Below are 16,815 nucleotides of genomic sequence, written 5' to 3'. Positions count from 1 at the left end.
TTGACAGAAAGAAAGGGAAACCCTCACTTAACTCTGCGTTAGCAAGCAGCAATATTTGGGCTCTTGAGTCTCCCAAAGCTCAGCATCCTGTGGCTTGTTAGCTCAGCTGGTTAGCGCGTGGTGCTGATAACGCCAAGGTCATGGGTTCAACCCCCATATAGGCCAATTTCTTTGCCTATGTGATCATCCTGATTGTTATCCCAATAAAATTTATGTGAAGTTGGTTCTTGGAAAGACCTTTCCTGAGTCAGATGAGGGAGTCCTTCAGTTTGGTGGAATATGTCATTTGCTACAATACCTTCGAGACAGAAAAGGAAAACCCCACTTCACTCCATGGGTTTAAGCAAGCAGCAATCTTTGGGCTCTTGAGTGTCCCAAATGTCTGCAACCTGTGGCCTGTTAGCTCAGTTGGTTAGAGCGTGGTGCTAATAACGCCAAGGTCATGGGTTCAACCCCCATATGGGCCAATATCTTTGATTATGTTATCATGCTGATTGTTGTCCAATTCAATTGATGTAAAATTGGTTCTTGAAAAGCCCTTTCCTGAGTCAGATGATGTCGTCCTTGAGTTCAGTGAGTTGTGTCATTTGGACCAATATTTGGCAGAAAGGGAAAAGCTCACTTATATCTACTAGACTGAAACAAGCATTAGTTTTTCGGCTCTTGAGTGTCCAAAACCTTTGCATCCTGTGGCCTGTTAGCTCAGTTGGTTAGAGCGTGGTGCTAATAACGCCAATGTCATGGGTTCAACCCCCATATGGGCCAATTTCTTTGATTATGTTATCATGCTGATTGTTGTCCAATTCAATTGATGTAAAATTGGTTCTTGAAAAGCCCTTTCCTGAGTCAGATGATGTCGTCCATGAGTTCGGTGAGTTGTGTCATTTGGTCCAATATTTGACAGAAAGGGAAAAGCTCACTTCACCCGACTGAAGCAAGCATTAGTTTTTCGGCTCTTGAGTGTCCAAAACTTTTGCATCCTGTGGCCTGTTAGCTCAGTTGGTTAGAGCGTGGTGCTAATAACGCCAAGGTCATGGGTTCAAATCCCATATGGGCCAATTTGTTTCACTATGTGATTATCCTGATTGTTATCCCAATAAAATTTATGTGTAGTTGGTTCTTGGAAAGCCCTTCCCTGAGTCAGACGAGGTCTTCCTTCCCTTTTTGGGATTTGTCATTTGGTACAATATTTGACAGAAAGAAAGGGAAACCCTCACTTAACTCTGCGTTAGCAAGCAGCAATATTTGGGCTCTTGAGTCTCCCAAATCTCAGCATCCTGTGGCTTGTTAGCTCAGCTGGTTAGAGCGTGGTGCTAAAAACGCCAAGGTCATGGGTTCAACCCCCATATAGGCCAATTTCTTTGCCTATGTGATCATCCTGATTGTTATCCCAATAAAATTTATGTGAAGTTGGTTCTTGGAAAGCCCTTTCCTGAGTCAGATGAGGGAGTCCTTCAGTTTGGTGGGATATGTCATTTGCTACAATACCTTCGAGACAGAAAGGGAAAACCCCACTTCACTCCATGGGTTTAAGCAAGCAGCAATCTTTGGGCTCTTGAGTGTCCCAAATATCTGCAACCTGTGGCCTGTTAGCTCAGTTGGTTAGAGCGTGGCGCTAATAACGCCAAGGTCATGGGTTCAACCCCCATATGGGCCAATATCTTTGATTATGTTATCATGCTGATTGTTGTCCAATTCAATTGATGTAAAATTGGTTCTTGAAAAGCCCTTTCCTGAGTCAGATGATGTCGTCCTGGTCCTGATGGATTCAAACCCCATATGGGCCAATTTGTTTCACTATGTGATCATCCTGATTGTTATCCCAATAAAATTTATGTGAAGTTGGTTCTTGGAAAGCCCTTTTCTGAGTTAGACAAGGTCTTCCTTCAGTTTGGTGGGATTTGCCATTTGGTACAATACTTGACAGACAGAAAGGGAAAAACTCACTTCACATTGGCTTAAGCAAGCAGCAATATTTGGGCTCTTGAGTGTCCCAAATGTCTGCAACCTGTGGCCTGTTAGCTCAGTTGGTTAGAGCGTGGTGCTAATAACGCCAAGGTCATGGGTTCAACCCCCATATGGGCCAATATCTTTGATTATGATATCATGCTGATTGTTGTCCAATTCAATTGATGTAAAATTGGTTCTTGAAAAGCCCTTTCCTGAGTCAGATGATGTCGTCCTTGAGTTCAGTGAGTTGTGTTATTTGGACCAATATTTGGCAGAAAGGGAAAAGCTCACTTATATCTACTAGACTGAAACAAGCATTAGTTTTTCGGCTCTTTAGTGTCCAAAACCTTTGCATCCTGTGGCCTGTTAGCTCAGTTGGTTAGAGCATAGTGCTAATAACGGCAATGTCATGGGTTCAACCCCCATATGGGCCAATTTCTTTGATTATGTTATCATGCTGATTGTTGTCCAATTCAATTGATGTAAAATTGGTTCTTGAAAAGCCCTTTCCTGAGTCAGATGATGTCGTCCATGAGTTCGGTGAGTTGTGTCATTTGGTCCAATATTTGACAGAAAGGGAAAAGCTCACTTCACTTGACTGAAGCAAGCATTAGTTTTTCGGCTCTTGAGTGTCCAAAACCTTTGCATCCTGTGGCCTGTTAGCTCAGTTGGTTAGAGCGTGGTGCTAATAACGCCAAGGTGATGGGTTCAAACCCCATATGGGCCAATTTGTTTCACTATGTGGTCATCCTGATTGTTATCCCAATAAAATTTATGTGAAGTTGGTTCTTGGAAAGCCCTTTTCTGAGTTTGACAAGGTCTTCCTTCAGTTTGGTGGGATTTGCCATTTGGTACAATACTTGACAGACAGAAAGGGAAAACCTCACTTCACATTGGCTTAAGCAAGCAGCAATATTTGGGCTCTTGAGTGTCCCAAATGTCTGCAACCTGTGGCCTGTTAGCTCAGTTGGTTAGAGCGTGGTGCTAATAACGCCAAGGTCATGGGTTCAACCCCCATATGGGCCAGTTTCTTTGATTATGTTATCATGCTGATTGTTGTCCAATTCAATTGATGTAAAATTGGTTCTTGAAAAGCCCTTTCCTGAGTCAGATGATGTCGTCCATGAGTTCGGTGAGTTGTGTCATTTGGTCCAATATTTGACAGAAAGGGAAAAGCTCCCTTCACTCGACTGAAGCAAGCAGTTTTTCGGGTCTTGAGTGTCCAAAACCTTTGCATCCTGTGGCCTGTTAGGTCAGTTGGTTAGAGCGTGGTGCTACTAACGCCAAGGTCATGGGTTCAACCCCCATATGGGCCAATTTCTTTGATTATGTTATCATGCTGATTGTTATCCCAATCAAATTTATGTGAAGTTGGTTCTTGGAAAGCCCTTTCCTGAGTTTGACAAGGTCTTCCTTCAGTTTGGTGGGATATGTCATTTGCTACAATACCTTCGAGACAGAAAAGGAAAACCCCACTTCACTCCATGGGTTTAAGCAAGCAGCAATCTTTGGGCTCTTGAGTGTCCCAAATGTCTGCAACCTGTGGCCTGTTAGCTCAGTTGGTTAGAGCGTGGTGCTAATAACGCCAAGGTCATGGGTTCAACCCCCATATGGGCCAATATCATTGATTATGTTATCATGCTGATTGTTGTCCAATTCAATTGATGTAAAATTGGTTCTTGAAAAGCCCTTTCCTGAGTCAGATGATGTTGTCCTTGAGTTCGGTGAATTGTGTCATTTGGTCCAATATTTGACAGAAAGAGAAAAGCTCACTTCAATCTTCAACAGGCTGAAACAAGCATTAGTTTTTCGGCTCTTGAGTGTCCAAAACAGTTGCATCCTTTGGCCTGTTAGCTCAGTTGGTTAGAGCGTGGTGCTAATAACGCCAAGGTCATGGGTTCAACCCCCATATGGGCCAAGTTGTTTCACTATGTGATCATCCTGATTGTTATCCCAATCAAATTTATGTGAAGTTGGTTCTTGGAAAGCCCTTTCCTGAGTTTGACAAGGTCTTCCTTCAGTTTGGTGGGATTTGCCATTTGGTACAATACTTGACAGACATAAAGGGAAAACCTCACTTCACATGGGCTTAAGCAAGCGGCAATATTTGGGCTCTTGAGTGTCCCAAATGTCTGCAACTGTGGCCTGTTAGCTCAGTTGGTTAGAGCGTGGTGCTAATAACGCCAAGGTCATGGGTTCAACCCTCATATGGGCCAATTTCTTTGATTATGTTATCATGCTGATTGTTGTCCAATTCAAATGATGTAAAATTGCTTCTTGAAAAGCCCTTTCCTGAGTCAGATGATGTCGTCCATGAGTTCTATGAGTTGTGTCATTTGGTCCAATATTTGACAGAAAGGGAAAAGCTCACTTCAATCCTCCACTGAAATAAGCATTAGTTTTTTGGGTCTTGAGTGTCCAAAACTTTTGCATCCTGTGGCCTGTTAGCTCAGTTGGTTAGAGCGTGGTGCTAATAACGCCAAGGTCATGGGTTCAACCCCCATATGGGCCAATTTGTTTCACTATGTGATCAACTGGATTGTTATCCCAAAAACATTTATGTGTAGTTGGTTCTTGGAAAGTCCTTTCCTAAGTCAGACGAGGTCTTCCTTCCCTTTTTGGGATTTGTCATTTGGTACAATATTTGACAGAAAGAAAGGGAAACCCTCACTTGACTCTGCGTTAGCAAGCAGCAATATTTGGGCTCTTGAGTCTCCCAAATCTCAGCATCCTGTGGCTTGTTAGCTCAGCTGGTTAGCGCGTGGTGCTGATAACGCCAAGGTCATGGGTTCAACCCCCATATAGGCCAATTTCTTTGCCTATGTGATCATCCTGATTGTTATCCCAATAAAATTTATGTGAAGTTGGTTCTTGGAAAGACCTTTCCTGAGTCAGATGAGGGAGTCCTTCAGTTTGGTGGAATATGTCATTTGCTACAATACCTTCGAGACAGAAAAGGAAAACCCCACTTCACTCCATGGGTTTAAGCAAGCAGCAATCTTTGGGCTCTTGAGTGTCCCAAATGTCTGCAACCTGTGGCCTGTTAGCTCAGTTGGTTAGAGCGTGGTGCTAATAACGCCAAGGTCATGGGTTCAACCCCCATATGGGCCAATATCTTTGATTATGTTATCATGCTGATTGTTGTCCAATTCAATTGATGTAAAATTGGTTCTTGAAAAGCCCTTTCCTGAGTCAGATGATGTCGTCCTTGAGTTCAGTGAGTTGTGTCATTTGGACCAATATTTGGCAGAAAGGGAAAAGCTCACTTATATCTACTAGACTGAAACAAGCATTAGTTTTTCGGCTCTTGAGTGTCCAAAACCTTTGCATCCTGTGGCCTGTTAGCTCAGTTGGTTAGAGCGTGGTGCTAATAACGCCAATGTCATGGGTTCAACCCCCATATGGGCCAATTTCTTTGATTATGTTATCATGCTGATTGTTGTCCAATTCAATTGATGTAAAATTGGTTCTTGAAAAGCCCTTTCCTGAGTCAGATGATGTCGTCCATGAGTTCGGTGAGTTGTGTCATTTGGTCCAATATTTGACAGAAAGGGAAAAGCTCACTTCACCCGACTGAAGCAAGCATTAGTTTTTCGGCTCTTGAGTGTCCAAAACTTTTGCATCCTGTGGCCTGTTAGCTCAGTTGGTTAGAGCGTGGTGCTAATAACGCCAAGGTCATGGGTTCAAATCCCATATGGGCCAATTTGTTTCACTATGTGATTATCCTGATTGTTATCCCAATAAAATTTATGTGTAGTTGGTTCTTGGAAAGCCCTTCCCTGAGTCAGACGAGGTCTTCCTTCCCTTTTTGGGATTTGTCATTTGGTACAATATTTGACAGAAAGAAAGGGAAACCCTCACTTAACTCTGCGTTAGCAAGCAGCAATATTTGGGCTCTTGAGTCTCCCAAATCTCAGCATCCTGTGGCTTGTTAGCTCAGCTGGTTAGAGCGTGGTGCTAAAAACGCCAAGGTCATGGGTTCAACCCCCATATAGGCCAATTTCTTTGCCTATGTGATCATCCTGATTGTTATCCCAATAAAATTTATGTGAAGTTGGTTCTTGGAAAGCCCTTTCCTGAGTCAGATGAGGGAGTCCTTCAGTTTGGTGGGATATGTCATTTGCTACAATACCTTCGAGACAGAAAGGGAAAACCCCACTTCACTCCATGGGTTTAAGCAAGCAGCAATCTTTGGGCTCTTGAGTGTCCCAAATATCTGCAACCTGTGGCCTGTTAGCTCAGTTGGTTAGAGCGTGGCGCTAATAACGCCAAGGTCATGGGTTCAACCCCCATATGGGCCAATATCTTTGATTATGTTATCATGCTGATTGTTGTCCAATTCAATTGATGTAAAATTGGTTCTTGAAAAGCCCTTTCCTGAGTCAGATGATGTCGTCCTGGTCCTGATGGATTCAAACCCCATATGGGCCAATTTGTTTCACTATGTGATCATCCTGATTGTTATCCCAATAAAATTTATGTGAAGTTGGTTCTTGGAAAGCCCTTTTCTGAGTTAGACAAGGTCTTCCTTCAGTTTGGTGGGATTTGCCATTTGGTACAATACTTGACAGACAGAAAGGGAAAAACTCACTTCACATTGGCTTAAGCAAGCAGCAATATTTGGGCTCTTGAGTGTCCCAAATGTCTGCAACCTGTGGCCTGTTAGCTCAGTTGGTTAGAGCGTGGTGCTAATAACGCCAAGGTCATGGGTTCAACCCCCATATGGGCCAATATCTTTGATTATGATATCATGCTGATTGTTGTCCAATTCAATTGATGTAAAATTGGTTCTTGAAAAGCCCTTTCCTGAGTCAGATGAAGTCGTCCTTGAGTTCAGTGAGTTGTGTTATTTGGACCAATATTTGGCAGAAAGGGAAAAGCTCACTTATATCTACTAGACTGAAACAAGCATTAGTTTTTCGGCTCTTGAGTGTCCAAAACCTTTGCATCCTGTGGCCTGTTAGCTCAGTTGGTTAGAGCATGGTGCTAATAACGGCAATGTCATGGGTTCAACCCCCATATGGGCCAATTTCTTTGATTATGTTATCATGCTGATTGTTGTCCAATTCAATTGATGTAAAATTGGTTCTTGAAAAGCCCTTTCCTGAGTCAGATGATGTCGTCCATGAGTTCGGTGAGTTGTGTCATTTGGTCCAATATTTGACAGAAAGGGAAAAGCTCACTTCACTTGACTGAAGCAAGCATTAGTTTTTCGGCTCTTGAGTGTCCAAAACCTTTGCATCCTGTGGCCTGTTAGCTCAGTTGGTTAGAGCGTGGTGCTAATAACGCCAAGGTGATGGGTTCAAACCCCATATGGGCCAATTTGTTTCACTATGTGGTCATCCTGATTGTTATCCCAATAAAATTTATGTGAAGTTGGTTCTTGGAAAGCCCTTTTCTGAGTTTGACAAGGTCTTCCTTCAGTTTGGTGGGATTTGCCATTTGGTACAATACTTGACAGACAGAAAGGGAAAACCTCACTTCACATTGGCTTAAGCAAGCAGCAATATTTGGGCTCTTGAGTGTCCCAAATGTCTGCAACCTGTGGCCTGTTAGCTCAGTTGGTTAGAGCGTGGTGCTAATAACGCCAAGGTCATGGGTTCAACCCCCATATGGGCCAGTTTCTTTGATTATGTTATCATGCTGATTGTTGTCCAATTCAATTGATGTAAAATTGGTTCTTGAAAAGCCCTTTCCTGAGTCAGATGATGTCGTCCATGAGTTCGGTGAGTTGTGTCATTTGGTCCAATATTTGACAGAAAGGGAAAAGCTCCCTTCACTCGACTGAAGCAAGCAGTTTTTCGGGTCTTGAGTGTCCAAAACCTTTGCATCCTGTGGCCTGTTAGGTCAGTTGGTTAGAGCGTGGTGCTACTAACGCCAAGGTCATGGGTTCAACCCCCATATGGGCCAATTTCTTTGATTATGTTATCATGCTGATTGTTATCCCAATCAAATTTATGTGAAGTTGGTTCTTGGAAAGCCCTTTCCTGAGTTTGACAAGGTCTTCCTTCAGTTTGGTGGGATATGTCATTTGCTACAATACCTTCGAGACAGAAAAGGAAAACCCCACTTCACTCCATGGGTTTAAGCAAGCAGCAATCTTTGGGCTCTTGAGTGTCCCAAATGTCTGCAACCTGTGGCCTGTTAGCTCAGTTGGTTAGAGCGTGGTGCTAATAACGCCAAGGTCATGGGTTCAACCCCCATATGGGCCAATATCATTGATTATGTTATCATGCTGATTGTTGTCCAATTCAATTGATGTAAAATTGGTTCTTGAAAAGCCCTTTCCTGAGTCAGATGATGTTGTCCTTGAGTTCGGTGAATTGTGTCATTTGGTCCAATATTTGACAGAAAGAGAAAAGCTCACTTCAATCTTCAACAGGCTGAAACAAGCATTAGTTTTTCGGCTCTTGAGTGTCCAAAACAGTTGCATCCTTTGGCCTGTTAGCTCAGTTGGTTAGAGCGTGGTGCTAATAACGCCAAGGTCATGGGTTCAACCCCCATATGGGCCAAGTTGTTTCACTATGTGATCATCCTGATTGTTATCCCAATCAAATTTATGTGAAGTTGGTTCTTGGAAAGCCCTTTCCTGAGTTTGACAAGGTCTTCCTTCAGTTTGGTGGGATTTGCCATTTGGTACAATACTTGACAGACATAAAGGGAAAACCTCACTTCACATGGGCTTAAGCAAGCGGCAATATTTGGGCTCTTGAGTGTCCCAAATGTCTGCAACTGTGGCCTGTTAGCTCAGTTGGTTAGAGCGTGGTGCTAATAACGCCAAGGTCATGGGTTCAACCCTCATATGGGCCAATTTCTTTGATTATGTTATCATGCTGATTGTTGTCCAATTCAAATGATGTAAAATTGCTTCTTGAAAAGCCCTTTCCTGAGTCAGATGATGTCGTCCATGAGTTCTATGAGTTGTGTCATTTGGTCCAATATTTGACAGAAAGGGAAAAGCTCACTTCAATCCTCCACTGAAATAAGCATTAGTTTTTTGGGTCTTGAGTGTCCAAAACTTTTGCATCCTGTGGCCTGTTAGCTCAGTTGGTTAGAGCGTGGTGCTAATAACGCCAAGGTCATGGGTTCAACCCCCATATGGGCCAATTTGTTTCACTATGTGATCAACTGGATTGTTATCCCAAAAACATTTATGTGTAGTTGGTTCTTGGAAAGTCCTTTCCTAAGTCAGACGAGGTCTTCCTTCCCTTTTTGGGATTTGTCATTTGGTACAATATTTGACAGAAAGAAAGGGAAACCCTCACTTGACTCTGCGTTAGCAAGCAGCAATATTTGGGCTCTTGAGTCTCCCAAATCTCAGCATCCTGTGGCTTGTTAGCTCAGCTGGTTAGAGAGTGGTGCTAATAACGCCAAGGTCATGGGTTCAACCCCCATATAGGCCAATTTCTTTGCCTATGTGATCATCCTGATTGTTATCCCAATAAAATTTATGTGAAGTTGGTTCTTGGAAAGCCCTTTCTTGAGTCAGATGAGGGAGTCCTTCAGTTTGGTGGGATATGTCATTTGCTACAATACCTTCGAGACAGAAAAGGAAAACCCCACTTCACTCCATGGGTTTAAGCAAGCAGCAATCTTTGGGCTCTTGAGTGTCCCAAATGTCTGCAACCTGTGGCCTGTTAGCTCAGTTGGTTAGAGCGTGGTGCTAATAACGCCAAGGTCATGGGTTCAACCCCCATATGGGCCAATATCTTTGATTATGTTATCATGCTGATTGTTGTCCAATTCAATTGATGTAAAATTGGTTCTTGAAAAGCCCTTTCCTGAGTCAGATGATGTCGTCCTTGAGTTCAGTGAGTTGTGTCATTTGCACCAATATTTGGCAAAAAGGGAAAAGCTCACTTATATCTACTAGACTGAAACAAGCATTAGTTTTTCGGCTCTTGAGTGTCCAAAACCTTTGCATCCTGTGGCCTGTTAGCTCAGTTGGTTAGAGCGTGGTGCTAATAACGCCAAGGTCATGGGTTCAACCCCCATATGGGCCAATTTCTTTGATTATGTTATCATGCTGATTGTTGTCCAATTCAATTGATGTAAAATTGGTTCTTGAAAAGCCCTTTCCTGAGTCAGATGATGTCGTCCATGAGTTCGGTGAGTTGTGTCATTTGGTCCAATATTTGACAGAAAGGGAAAAGCTCACTTCACCCGACTGAAGCAAGCATTAGTTTTTCGGCTCTTGAGTGTCCAAAACCTTTGCATCCTGTGGCCTGTTAGCTCAGTTGGTTAGAGCGTGGTGCTAATAACGCCAAGGTCATGGGTTCAACCCCCATATGGGGCAATTTGTTTCACTATGTGATCATCCTGATTGTTATCCCAATAAAATTTATGTGTAGTTGGTTCTTGGAAAGCCCTTCCCTGAGTCAGACGAGGTCTTCCTTCCCTTTTTGGGATTTGTCATTTGGTACAATATTTGACAGAAAGAAAGGGAAAACCTCACTTGACTGCGCTTTAGCAAGCATCAAAATTTGGGCTCTTGAGTGTCCCAAATATCAGCATCCCGTGGTTTGTTAGCTCAGTTGGTTAGAGCGTAGTGCTAGTAACGCCAAGGACATGGGTTCAGCCCCCATATCGGCCAATTTCGTTGCCTATGTGATCATCCTGATTGTTATCCCAATAAAATGTATGTGAAGTTGGTTCTTGGAAAGCCCTTTCCTGAGTCAGATGAGGGAGTCCTTCAGTTTGGTGGGATATGTCATTTGGTACAATACCTTCGAGACAGAAAGGGAAAAGCTCACTTCAATCTTCAACCGACTGAAACAAGCATTAGTTTTTTGGGTCTTGAGTGTCCAACACTTTTGCATCCTGTGGCCTGTTAGATCAGTTGGTTAGAGCGTGGTGCTAATAACGCCAAGGTCATGGGTTCAACCCCCATATGGGCCAATTTGTTTCACTATGTGATCATCCTGATTGTTATCCCAATAAAATTTATGTGTAGTTGGTTCTTGGAAAGCCCTTCCCTGAGTCATACGAGGTCTTCCTCCCCTTTTTGGGATTTGTCATTTGGTACAATATTTGACAGAAAGAAAGGGAAACCCTCACTTAACTCTGCGTTAGCAAGCAGCAATATTTGGGCTCTTGAGTGTCCCAAATGTCTGCAACCTGTGGCCTGTTAGCTCAGTTGGTTAGAGCGTGGTGCTAATAACGCCAAGGTCATGGGTTCAACCCCCATATGGGCCAATATCTTTGATTATGTTATCATGCTGATTGTTGTCCAATTCAATTGATGTAAAATTGGTTCTTGAAAAGCCCTTTCCTGAGTCAGATGATGTCGTCCTTGAGTTCAGTGAGTTGTGTCATTTGGACCAATATTTGGCAGAAAGGGAAAAGCTCACTTATATCTACTAGACTGAAACAAGCATTAGTTTTTCGGCTCTTGAGTGTCCAAAACCTTTGCATCCTGTGGCCTGTTAGCTCAGTTGGTTAGAGCGTGGTGCTAATAACGCCAATGTCATGGGTTCATCCCCCATATGGGCCAATTTCTTTGATTATGTTATCATGCTGATTGTTGTCCAATTCAATTGATGTAAAATTGGTTCTTGAAAAGCCCTTTCCTGAGTCAGATGATGTCGTCCATGAGTTCGGTGAGTTGTGTCATTTGGTCCAATATTTGACAGAAAGGGAAAAGCTCACTTCACCCGACTGAAGCAAGCATTAGTTTTTTGGGTCTTGAGTGTCCAAAACTTTTGCATCCTGTGGCCTGTTAGCTCAGTTGGTTAGAGCGTGGTGCTAATAACGCCAAGGTCATGGGTTCAACCCCCATATGGGCCAATTTGTTTCACTATGTGATCAACTGGATTGTTATCCCAAAAACATTTATGTGTAGTTGGTTCTTGGAAAGTCCTTTCCTAAGTCAGACGAGGTCTTCCTTCCCTTTTTGGGATTTGTCATTTGGTACAATATTTGACAGAAAGAAAGGGAAACCCTCACTTGACTCTGCGTTAGCAAGCAGCAATATTTGGGCTCTTGAGTCTCCCAAATCTCAGCATCCTGTGGCTTGTTAGCTCAGCTGGTTAGAGAGTGGTGCTAATAACGCCAAGGTCATGGGTTCAACCCCCATATAGGCCAATTTCTTTGCCTATGTGATCATCCTGATTGTTATCCCAATAAAATTTATGTGAAGTTGGTTCTTGGAAAGCCCTTTCTTGAGTCAGATGAGGGAGTCCTTCAGTTTGGTGGGATATGTCATTTGCTACAATACCTTCGAGACAGAAAAGGAAAACCCCACTTCACTCCATGGGTTTAAGCAAGCAGCAATCTTTGGGCTCTTGAGTGTCCCAAATGTCTGCAACCTGTGGCCTGTTAGCTCAGTTGGTTAGAGCGTGGTGCTAATAACGCCAAGGTCATGGGTTCAACCCCCATATGGGCCAATATCTTTGATTATGTTATCATGCTGATTGTTGTCCAATTCAATTGATGTAAAATTGGTTCTTGAAAAGCCCTTTCCTGAGTCAGATGATGTCGTCCTTGAGTTCAGTGAGTTGTGTCATTTGCACCAATATTTGGCAAAAAGGGAAAAGCTCACTTATATCTACTAGACTGAAACAAGCATTAGTTTTTCGGCTCTTGAGTGTCCAAAACCTTTGCATCCTGTGGCCTGTTAGCTCAGTTGGTTAGAGCGTGGTGCTAATAACGCCAAGGTCATGGGTTCAACCCCCATATGGGCCAATTTCTTTGATTATGTTATCATGCTGATTGTTGTCCAATTCAATTGATGTAAAATTGGTTCTTGAAAAGCCCTTTCCTGAGTCAGATGATGTCGTCCATGAGTTCGGTGAGTTGTGTCATTTGGTCCAATATTTGACAGAAAGGGAAAAGCTCACTTCACCCGACTGAAGCAAGCATTAGTTTTTCGGCTCTTGAGTGTCCAAAACCTTTGCATCCTGTGGCCTGTTAGCTCAGTTGGTTAGAGCGTGGTGCTAATAACGCCAAGGTCATGGGTTCAACCCCCATATGGGGCAATTTGTTTCACTATGTGATCATCCTGATTGTTATCCCAATAAAATTTATGTGTAGTTGGTTCTTGGAAAGCCCTTCCCTGAGTCAGACGAGGTCTTCCTTCCCTTTTTGGGATTTGTCATTTGGTACAATATTTGACAGAAAGAAAGGGAAAACCTCACTTGACTGCGCTTTAGCAAGCATCAAAATTTGGGCTCTTGAGTGTCCCAAATATCAGCATCCCGTGGTTTGTTAGCTCAGTTGGTTAGAGCGTAGTGCTAGTAACGCCAAGGACATGGGTTCAGCCCCCATATCGGCCAATTTCGTTGCCTATGTGATCATCCTGATTGTTATCCCAATAAAATGTATGTGAAGTTGGTTCTTGGAAAGCCCTTTCCTGAGTCAGATGAGGGAGTCCTTCAGTTTGGTGGGATATGTCATTTGGTACAATACCTTCGAGACAGAAAGGGAAAAGCTCACTTCAATCTTCAACCGACTGAAACAAGCATTAGTTTTTTGGGTCTTGAGTGTCCAACACTTTTGCATCCTGTGGCCTGTTAGATCAGTTGGTTAGAGCGTGGTGCTAATAACGCCAAGGTCATGGGTTCAACCCCCATATGGGCCAATTTGTTTCACTATGTGATCATCCTGATTGTTATCCCAATAAAATTTATGTGTAGTTGGTTCTTGGAAAGCCCTTCCCTGAGTCATACGAGGTCTTCCTCCCCTTTTTGGGATTTGTCATTTGGTACAATATTTGACAGAAAGAAAGGGAAACCCTCACTTAACTCTGCGTTAGCAAGCAGCAATATTTGGGCTCTTGAGTCTCCCAAAGCTCAGCATCCTGTGGCTTGTTAGCTCAGCTGGTTAGCGCGTGGTGCTAATAACGCCAAGGTCATGGGTTCAACCCCCATATAGGCCAATTTCTTTGCCTATGTGATCATCCTGATTGTTATCCCAATAAAATTTATGTGAAGTTGGTTCTTGGAAAGCCCTTTCCTGAGTCAGATGAGGGAGTCCTTCAGTTTGGTGGGATATGTCATTTGCTACAATACCTTCGAGACAGAAAGGGAAAACCCCACTTCACTCCATGGGTTTAAGCAAGCAGCAATCTTTGGGCTCTTGAGTGTCCCAAATGTCTGCAACCTGTGGCCTGTTAGCTCAGTTGGTTAGAGCGTGGTGCTAATAACGCCAAGGTCATGGGTTCAACCCCCATATGGGCCAATATCTTTAATTATGTTATCATGCTGATTGTTGTCCAATTCAATTGATGTAAAATTGGTTCTTGAAAAGCCCTTTCCTGAGTCAGATGATGTCGTCCTTGAGTTCAGTGAGTTGTGTCATTTGGACCAATATTTGGCAGAAAGGGAAAAGCTCACTTATATCTACTAGACTGAAACAAGCATTAGTTTTTCGGCTCTTGAGTGTCCAAAACATTTGCAACCTGTGGCCTGTTAGCTCAGTTGGTTAGAGCGTGGTGCTAATAACGCCAAGGTCATGGGTTCAACCCCCATATGGGCCAAGTTGTTTCACTATGTGATCATCCTGATTGTTATCCCAATCAAATTTATGTGAAGTTGGTTCTTGGAAAGCCCTTTCCTGAGTTTGACAAGGTCTTCCTTCAGTTTGGTGGGATTTGCCATTTGGTACAATACTTGACAGACATAAAGGGAAAACCTCACTTCACATGGGCTTAAGCAAGCGGCAATATTTGGGCTCTTGAGTGTCCCAAATGTCTGCAACTGTGGCCTGTTAGCTCAGTTGGTTAGAGCGTGGTGCTAATAACGCCAAGGTCATGGGTTCAACCCTCATATGGGCCAATTTCTTTGATTATGTTATCATGCTGATTGTTGTCCAATTCAATTGATGTAAAATTGGTTCTTGAAAAGCCCTTTCCTGAGTCAGATGATGTCGTCCATGAGTTCGGTGAGTTGTGTCATTTGGTCCAATATTTGACAGAAAGGGAAAAGCTCCCTTCACTCGACTGAAGCAAGCAGTTTTTCGGGTCTTGAGTGTCCAAAACCTTTGCATCCTGTGGCCTGTTAGGTCAGTTGGTTAGAGCGTGGTGCTAATAACGCCAAGGTCATGGGTTCAACCCCCATATGGGTCAATTTCTTTGATTATGTTATCATGCTGATTGTTGTCCAATTCAATTGATGAAAAATTGCTTCTTGAAAAGCCCTTTCCTGAGTCAGATGATGATGTCCTTGAGTTCGGTGAATTGTGTCATTTGGTCCAATATTTGACAGAAAGAGAAAAGCTCACTTCAATCTTCAACAGGCTGAAACAAGCATTAGTTTTTCGGCTCTTGAGTGTCCAAAACAGTTGCATCCTTTGGCCTGTTAGCTCAGTTGGTTAGAGCGTGGTGCTAATAACGCCAAGGTCATGGGTTCAACCCCCATATGGGCCAAGTTGTTTCACTATGTGATCATCCTGATTGTTATCCCAATCAAATTTATGTGAAGTTGGTTCTTGGAAAGCCCTTTCCTGAGTTTGACAAGGTCTTCCTTCAGTTTGGTGGGATTTGCCATTTGGTACAATACTTGACAGACATAAAGGGAAAACCTCACTTCACATGGGCTTAAGCAAGCGGCAATATTTGGGCTCTTGAGTGTCCCAAATGTCTGCAACTGTGGCCTGTTAGCTCAGTTGGTTAGAGCGTGGTGCTAATAACGCCAAGGTCATGGGTTCAACCCTCATATGGGCCAATTTCTTTGATTATGTTATCATGCTGATTGTTGTCCAATTCAAATGATGTAAAATTGGTTCTTGAAAAGCCCTTTCCTGAGTCAGATGATGTCGTCCATGAGTTCTATGAGTTGTGTCATTTGGTCCAATATTTGACAGAAAGGGAAAAGCTCACTTCAATCCTCCACTGAAATAAGCATTAGTTTTTTGGGTCTTGAGTGTCCAAAACTTTTGCATCCTGTGGCCTGTTAGCTCAGTTGGTTAGAGCGTGGTGCTAATAACGCCAAGGTCATGGGTTCAACCCCCATATGGGCCAATTTGTTTCACTATGTGATCAACTGGATTGTTATCCCAAAAACATTTATGTGTAGTTGGTTCTTGGAAAGTCCTTTCCTAAGTCAGACGAGGTCTTCCTTCCCTTTTTGGGATTTGTCATTTGGTACAATATTTGACAGAAAGAAAGGGAAACCCTCACTTGACTCTGCGTTAGCAAGCAGCAATATTTGGGCTCTTGAGTCTCCCAAATCTCAGCATCCTGTGGCTTGTTAGCTCAGCTGGTTAGAGAGTGGTGCTAATAACGCCAAGGTCATGGGTTCAACCCCCATATAGGCCAATTTCTTTGCCTATGTGATCATCCTGATTGTTATCCCAATAAAATTTATGTGAAGTTGGTTCTTGGAAAGCCCTTTCTTGAGTCAGATGAGGGAGTCCTTCAGTTTGGTGGGATATGTCATTTGCTACAATACCTTCGAGACAGAAAAGGAAAACCCCACTTCACTCCATGGGTTTAAGCAAGCAGCAATCTTTGGGCTCTTGAGTGTCCCAAATGTCTGCAACCTGTGGCCTGTTAGCTCAGTTGGTTAGAGCGTGGTGCTAATAACGCCAAGGTCATGGGTTCAACCCCCATATGGGCCAATATCTTTGATTATGTTATCATGCTGATTGTTGTCCAATTCAATTGATGTAAAATTGGTTCTTGAAAAGCCCTTTCCTGAGTCAGATGATGTCGTCCTTGAGTTCAGTGAGTTGTGTCATTTGCACCAATATTTGGCAAAAAGGGAAAAGCTCACTTATATCTACCAGACTGAAACAAGCATTAGTTTTTCGGCTCTTGAGTGTCCAAAACCTTTGCATCCTGTGGCCTGTTAGCTCAGTTGGTTAGAGTGTGGTGCTAATAACGCCAAGGTCATGGGTTCAACCCCCATATGGGCCAATTTCTTTGAT

General features: G+C 43.1%; 54 non-coding genes across 54 annotated transcripts; all 54 read left to right on the top strand.

Moving 5' to 3' along the window:
• Positions 1-91: 91 nt before the first annotated feature.
• trnai-gau (transfer RNA isoleucine (anticodon GAU)) lies at positions 92-165 on the top strand. Its single transcript has one exon. It is a non-coding gene; the product is annotated as a tRNA-Ile (tRNA).
• Positions 166-393: 228 nt separating this feature from the next.
• trnai-aau (transfer RNA isoleucine (anticodon AAU)) lies at positions 394-467 on the top strand. The gene has a single exon. It is a non-coding gene; the product is annotated as a tRNA-Ile (tRNA).
• Positions 468-691: 224 nt separating this feature from the next.
• trnai-aau (transfer RNA isoleucine (anticodon AAU)) lies at positions 692-765 on the top strand. Its single transcript has one exon. It is a non-coding gene; the product is annotated as a tRNA-Ile (tRNA).
• Positions 766-984: 219 nt separating this feature from the next.
• On the top strand, positions 985-1,058 carry trnai-aau (transfer RNA isoleucine (anticodon AAU)). The gene has a single exon. It is a non-coding gene; the product is annotated as a tRNA-Ile (tRNA).
• A 223-nt stretch (positions 1,059-1,281) lies between these two features.
• On the top strand, positions 1,282-1,355 carry trnaf-aaa (transfer RNA phenylalanine (anticodon AAA)). The gene has a single exon. It is a non-coding gene; the product is annotated as a tRNA-Phe (tRNA).
• A 228-nt stretch (positions 1,356-1,583) lies between these two features.
• trnai-aau (transfer RNA isoleucine (anticodon AAU)) lies at positions 1,584-1,657 on the top strand. Its single transcript has one exon. It is a non-coding gene; the product is annotated as a tRNA-Ile (tRNA).
• A 355-nt stretch (positions 1,658-2,012) lies between these two features.
• trnai-aau (transfer RNA isoleucine (anticodon AAU)) lies at positions 2,013-2,086 on the top strand. Its single transcript has one exon. It is a non-coding gene; the product is annotated as a tRNA-Ile (tRNA).
• Positions 2,087-2,310: 224 nt separating this feature from the next.
• On the top strand, positions 2,311-2,384 carry trnai-aau (transfer RNA isoleucine (anticodon AAU)). Its single transcript has one exon. It is a non-coding gene; the product is annotated as a tRNA-Ile (tRNA).
• A 219-nt stretch (positions 2,385-2,603) lies between these two features.
• trnai-aau (transfer RNA isoleucine (anticodon AAU)) lies at positions 2,604-2,677 on the top strand. The gene has a single exon. It is a non-coding gene; the product is annotated as a tRNA-Ile (tRNA).
• Positions 2,678-2,902: 225 nt separating this feature from the next.
• trnai-aau (transfer RNA isoleucine (anticodon AAU)) lies at positions 2,903-2,976 on the top strand. The gene has a single exon. It is a non-coding gene; the product is annotated as a tRNA-Ile (tRNA).
• Positions 2,977-3,192: 216 nt separating this feature from the next.
• trnas-acu (transfer RNA serine (anticodon ACU)) lies at positions 3,193-3,266 on the top strand. Its single transcript has one exon. It is a non-coding gene; the product is annotated as a tRNA-Ser (tRNA).
• A 228-nt stretch (positions 3,267-3,494) lies between these two features.
• trnai-aau (transfer RNA isoleucine (anticodon AAU)) lies at positions 3,495-3,568 on the top strand. The gene has a single exon. It is a non-coding gene; the product is annotated as a tRNA-Ile (tRNA).
• Positions 3,569-3,794: 226 nt separating this feature from the next.
• On the top strand, positions 3,795-3,868 carry trnai-aau (transfer RNA isoleucine (anticodon AAU)). The gene has a single exon. It is a non-coding gene; the product is annotated as a tRNA-Ile (tRNA).
• Positions 3,869-4,092: 224 nt separating this feature from the next.
• trnai-aau (transfer RNA isoleucine (anticodon AAU)) lies at positions 4,093-4,166 on the top strand. Its single transcript has one exon. It is a non-coding gene; the product is annotated as a tRNA-Ile (tRNA).
• Positions 4,167-4,388: 222 nt separating this feature from the next.
• Positions 4,389-4,462, top strand: trnai-aau (transfer RNA isoleucine (anticodon AAU)). The gene has a single exon. It is a non-coding gene; the product is annotated as a tRNA-Ile (tRNA).
• Positions 4,463-4,685: 223 nt separating this feature from the next.
• Positions 4,686-4,759, top strand: trnai-gau (transfer RNA isoleucine (anticodon GAU)). Its single transcript has one exon. It is a non-coding gene; the product is annotated as a tRNA-Ile (tRNA).
• Positions 4,760-4,987: 228 nt separating this feature from the next.
• trnai-aau (transfer RNA isoleucine (anticodon AAU)) lies at positions 4,988-5,061 on the top strand. The gene has a single exon. It is a non-coding gene; the product is annotated as a tRNA-Ile (tRNA).
• Positions 5,062-5,285: 224 nt separating this feature from the next.
• Positions 5,286-5,359, top strand: trnai-aau (transfer RNA isoleucine (anticodon AAU)). Its single transcript has one exon. It is a non-coding gene; the product is annotated as a tRNA-Ile (tRNA).
• A 219-nt stretch (positions 5,360-5,578) lies between these two features.
• trnai-aau (transfer RNA isoleucine (anticodon AAU)) lies at positions 5,579-5,652 on the top strand. Its single transcript has one exon. It is a non-coding gene; the product is annotated as a tRNA-Ile (tRNA).
• A 223-nt stretch (positions 5,653-5,875) lies between these two features.
• Positions 5,876-5,949, top strand: trnaf-aaa (transfer RNA phenylalanine (anticodon AAA)). The gene has a single exon. It is a non-coding gene; the product is annotated as a tRNA-Phe (tRNA).
• A 228-nt stretch (positions 5,950-6,177) lies between these two features.
• On the top strand, positions 6,178-6,251 carry trnai-aau (transfer RNA isoleucine (anticodon AAU)). The gene has a single exon. It is a non-coding gene; the product is annotated as a tRNA-Ile (tRNA).
• Positions 6,252-6,606: 355 nt separating this feature from the next.
• trnai-aau (transfer RNA isoleucine (anticodon AAU)) lies at positions 6,607-6,680 on the top strand. The gene has a single exon. It is a non-coding gene; the product is annotated as a tRNA-Ile (tRNA).
• Positions 6,681-6,904: 224 nt separating this feature from the next.
• trnai-aau (transfer RNA isoleucine (anticodon AAU)) lies at positions 6,905-6,978 on the top strand. The gene has a single exon. It is a non-coding gene; the product is annotated as a tRNA-Ile (tRNA).
• A 219-nt stretch (positions 6,979-7,197) lies between these two features.
• trnai-aau (transfer RNA isoleucine (anticodon AAU)) lies at positions 7,198-7,271 on the top strand. Its single transcript has one exon. It is a non-coding gene; the product is annotated as a tRNA-Ile (tRNA).
• A 225-nt stretch (positions 7,272-7,496) lies between these two features.
• trnai-aau (transfer RNA isoleucine (anticodon AAU)) lies at positions 7,497-7,570 on the top strand. Its single transcript has one exon. It is a non-coding gene; the product is annotated as a tRNA-Ile (tRNA).
• Positions 7,571-7,786: 216 nt separating this feature from the next.
• On the top strand, positions 7,787-7,860 carry trnas-acu (transfer RNA serine (anticodon ACU)). Its single transcript has one exon. It is a non-coding gene; the product is annotated as a tRNA-Ser (tRNA).
• A 228-nt stretch (positions 7,861-8,088) lies between these two features.
• trnai-aau (transfer RNA isoleucine (anticodon AAU)) lies at positions 8,089-8,162 on the top strand. Its single transcript has one exon. It is a non-coding gene; the product is annotated as a tRNA-Ile (tRNA).
• Positions 8,163-8,388: 226 nt separating this feature from the next.
• On the top strand, positions 8,389-8,462 carry trnai-aau (transfer RNA isoleucine (anticodon AAU)). The gene has a single exon. It is a non-coding gene; the product is annotated as a tRNA-Ile (tRNA).
• Positions 8,463-8,686: 224 nt separating this feature from the next.
• Positions 8,687-8,760, top strand: trnai-aau (transfer RNA isoleucine (anticodon AAU)). Its single transcript has one exon. It is a non-coding gene; the product is annotated as a tRNA-Ile (tRNA).
• Positions 8,761-8,982: 222 nt separating this feature from the next.
• Positions 8,983-9,056, top strand: trnai-aau (transfer RNA isoleucine (anticodon AAU)). Its single transcript has one exon. It is a non-coding gene; the product is annotated as a tRNA-Ile (tRNA).
• A 223-nt stretch (positions 9,057-9,279) lies between these two features.
• trnai-aau (transfer RNA isoleucine (anticodon AAU)) lies at positions 9,280-9,353 on the top strand. The gene has a single exon. It is a non-coding gene; the product is annotated as a tRNA-Ile (tRNA).
• A 228-nt stretch (positions 9,354-9,581) lies between these two features.
• On the top strand, positions 9,582-9,655 carry trnai-aau (transfer RNA isoleucine (anticodon AAU)). Its single transcript has one exon. It is a non-coding gene; the product is annotated as a tRNA-Ile (tRNA).
• A 224-nt stretch (positions 9,656-9,879) lies between these two features.
• On the top strand, positions 9,880-9,953 carry trnai-aau (transfer RNA isoleucine (anticodon AAU)). The gene has a single exon. It is a non-coding gene; the product is annotated as a tRNA-Ile (tRNA).
• Positions 9,954-10,172: 219 nt separating this feature from the next.
• On the top strand, positions 10,173-10,246 carry trnai-aau (transfer RNA isoleucine (anticodon AAU)). Its single transcript has one exon. It is a non-coding gene; the product is annotated as a tRNA-Ile (tRNA).
• A 528-nt stretch (positions 10,247-10,774) lies between these two features.
• Positions 10,775-10,848, top strand: trnai-aau (transfer RNA isoleucine (anticodon AAU)). Its single transcript has one exon. It is a non-coding gene; the product is annotated as a tRNA-Ile (tRNA).
• A 223-nt stretch (positions 10,849-11,071) lies between these two features.
• trnai-aau (transfer RNA isoleucine (anticodon AAU)) lies at positions 11,072-11,145 on the top strand. Its single transcript has one exon. It is a non-coding gene; the product is annotated as a tRNA-Ile (tRNA).
• A 224-nt stretch (positions 11,146-11,369) lies between these two features.
• On the top strand, positions 11,370-11,443 carry trnai-aau (transfer RNA isoleucine (anticodon AAU)). The gene has a single exon. It is a non-coding gene; the product is annotated as a tRNA-Ile (tRNA).
• Positions 11,444-11,662: 219 nt separating this feature from the next.
• On the top strand, positions 11,663-11,736 carry trnai-aau (transfer RNA isoleucine (anticodon AAU)). Its single transcript has one exon. It is a non-coding gene; the product is annotated as a tRNA-Ile (tRNA).
• A 223-nt stretch (positions 11,737-11,959) lies between these two features.
• trnai-aau (transfer RNA isoleucine (anticodon AAU)) lies at positions 11,960-12,033 on the top strand. The gene has a single exon. It is a non-coding gene; the product is annotated as a tRNA-Ile (tRNA).
• Positions 12,034-12,261: 228 nt separating this feature from the next.
• On the top strand, positions 12,262-12,335 carry trnai-aau (transfer RNA isoleucine (anticodon AAU)). The gene has a single exon. It is a non-coding gene; the product is annotated as a tRNA-Ile (tRNA).
• A 224-nt stretch (positions 12,336-12,559) lies between these two features.
• trnai-aau (transfer RNA isoleucine (anticodon AAU)) lies at positions 12,560-12,633 on the top strand. Its single transcript has one exon. It is a non-coding gene; the product is annotated as a tRNA-Ile (tRNA).
• A 219-nt stretch (positions 12,634-12,852) lies between these two features.
• trnai-aau (transfer RNA isoleucine (anticodon AAU)) lies at positions 12,853-12,926 on the top strand. The gene has a single exon. It is a non-coding gene; the product is annotated as a tRNA-Ile (tRNA).
• A 528-nt stretch (positions 12,927-13,454) lies between these two features.
• trnai-aau (transfer RNA isoleucine (anticodon AAU)) lies at positions 13,455-13,528 on the top strand. Its single transcript has one exon. It is a non-coding gene; the product is annotated as a tRNA-Ile (tRNA).
• A 223-nt stretch (positions 13,529-13,751) lies between these two features.
• Positions 13,752-13,825, top strand: trnai-aau (transfer RNA isoleucine (anticodon AAU)). Its single transcript has one exon. It is a non-coding gene; the product is annotated as a tRNA-Ile (tRNA).
• A 228-nt stretch (positions 13,826-14,053) lies between these two features.
• trnai-aau (transfer RNA isoleucine (anticodon AAU)) lies at positions 14,054-14,127 on the top strand. Its single transcript has one exon. It is a non-coding gene; the product is annotated as a tRNA-Ile (tRNA).
• Positions 14,128-14,351: 224 nt separating this feature from the next.
• trnai-aau (transfer RNA isoleucine (anticodon AAU)) lies at positions 14,352-14,425 on the top strand. The gene has a single exon. It is a non-coding gene; the product is annotated as a tRNA-Ile (tRNA).
• Positions 14,426-14,649: 224 nt separating this feature from the next.
• Positions 14,650-14,723, top strand: trnai-aau (transfer RNA isoleucine (anticodon AAU)). Its single transcript has one exon. It is a non-coding gene; the product is annotated as a tRNA-Ile (tRNA).
• Positions 14,724-14,939: 216 nt separating this feature from the next.
• On the top strand, positions 14,940-15,013 carry trnai-aau (transfer RNA isoleucine (anticodon AAU)). The gene has a single exon. It is a non-coding gene; the product is annotated as a tRNA-Ile (tRNA).
• A 226-nt stretch (positions 15,014-15,239) lies between these two features.
• On the top strand, positions 15,240-15,313 carry trnai-aau (transfer RNA isoleucine (anticodon AAU)). The gene has a single exon. It is a non-coding gene; the product is annotated as a tRNA-Ile (tRNA).
• Positions 15,314-15,537: 224 nt separating this feature from the next.
• On the top strand, positions 15,538-15,611 carry trnai-aau (transfer RNA isoleucine (anticodon AAU)). The gene has a single exon. It is a non-coding gene; the product is annotated as a tRNA-Ile (tRNA).
• Positions 15,612-15,833: 222 nt separating this feature from the next.
• On the top strand, positions 15,834-15,907 carry trnai-aau (transfer RNA isoleucine (anticodon AAU)). Its single transcript has one exon. It is a non-coding gene; the product is annotated as a tRNA-Ile (tRNA).
• Positions 15,908-16,130: 223 nt separating this feature from the next.
• Positions 16,131-16,204, top strand: trnai-aau (transfer RNA isoleucine (anticodon AAU)). The gene has a single exon. It is a non-coding gene; the product is annotated as a tRNA-Ile (tRNA).
• A 228-nt stretch (positions 16,205-16,432) lies between these two features.
• Positions 16,433-16,506, top strand: trnai-aau (transfer RNA isoleucine (anticodon AAU)). Its single transcript has one exon. It is a non-coding gene; the product is annotated as a tRNA-Ile (tRNA).
• A 224-nt stretch (positions 16,507-16,730) lies between these two features.
• Positions 16,731-16,804, top strand: trnai-aau (transfer RNA isoleucine (anticodon AAU)). The gene has a single exon. It is a non-coding gene; the product is annotated as a tRNA-Ile (tRNA).
• The last annotated feature ends 11 nt before the right edge of the window (positions 16,805-16,815 follow it).

The sequence above is a fragment of the Festucalex cinctus genome, chromosome 13 (genome assembly GCF_051991245.1).
Source record: "Festucalex cinctus isolate MCC-2025b chromosome 13, RoL_Fcin_1.0, whole genome shotgun sequence".
Taxonomy (NCBI): domain Eukaryota; kingdom Metazoa; phylum Chordata; class Actinopteri; order Syngnathiformes; family Syngnathidae; genus Festucalex; species Festucalex cinctus.
This window is presented reverse-complemented; position numbering and strand designations above follow the sequence as displayed.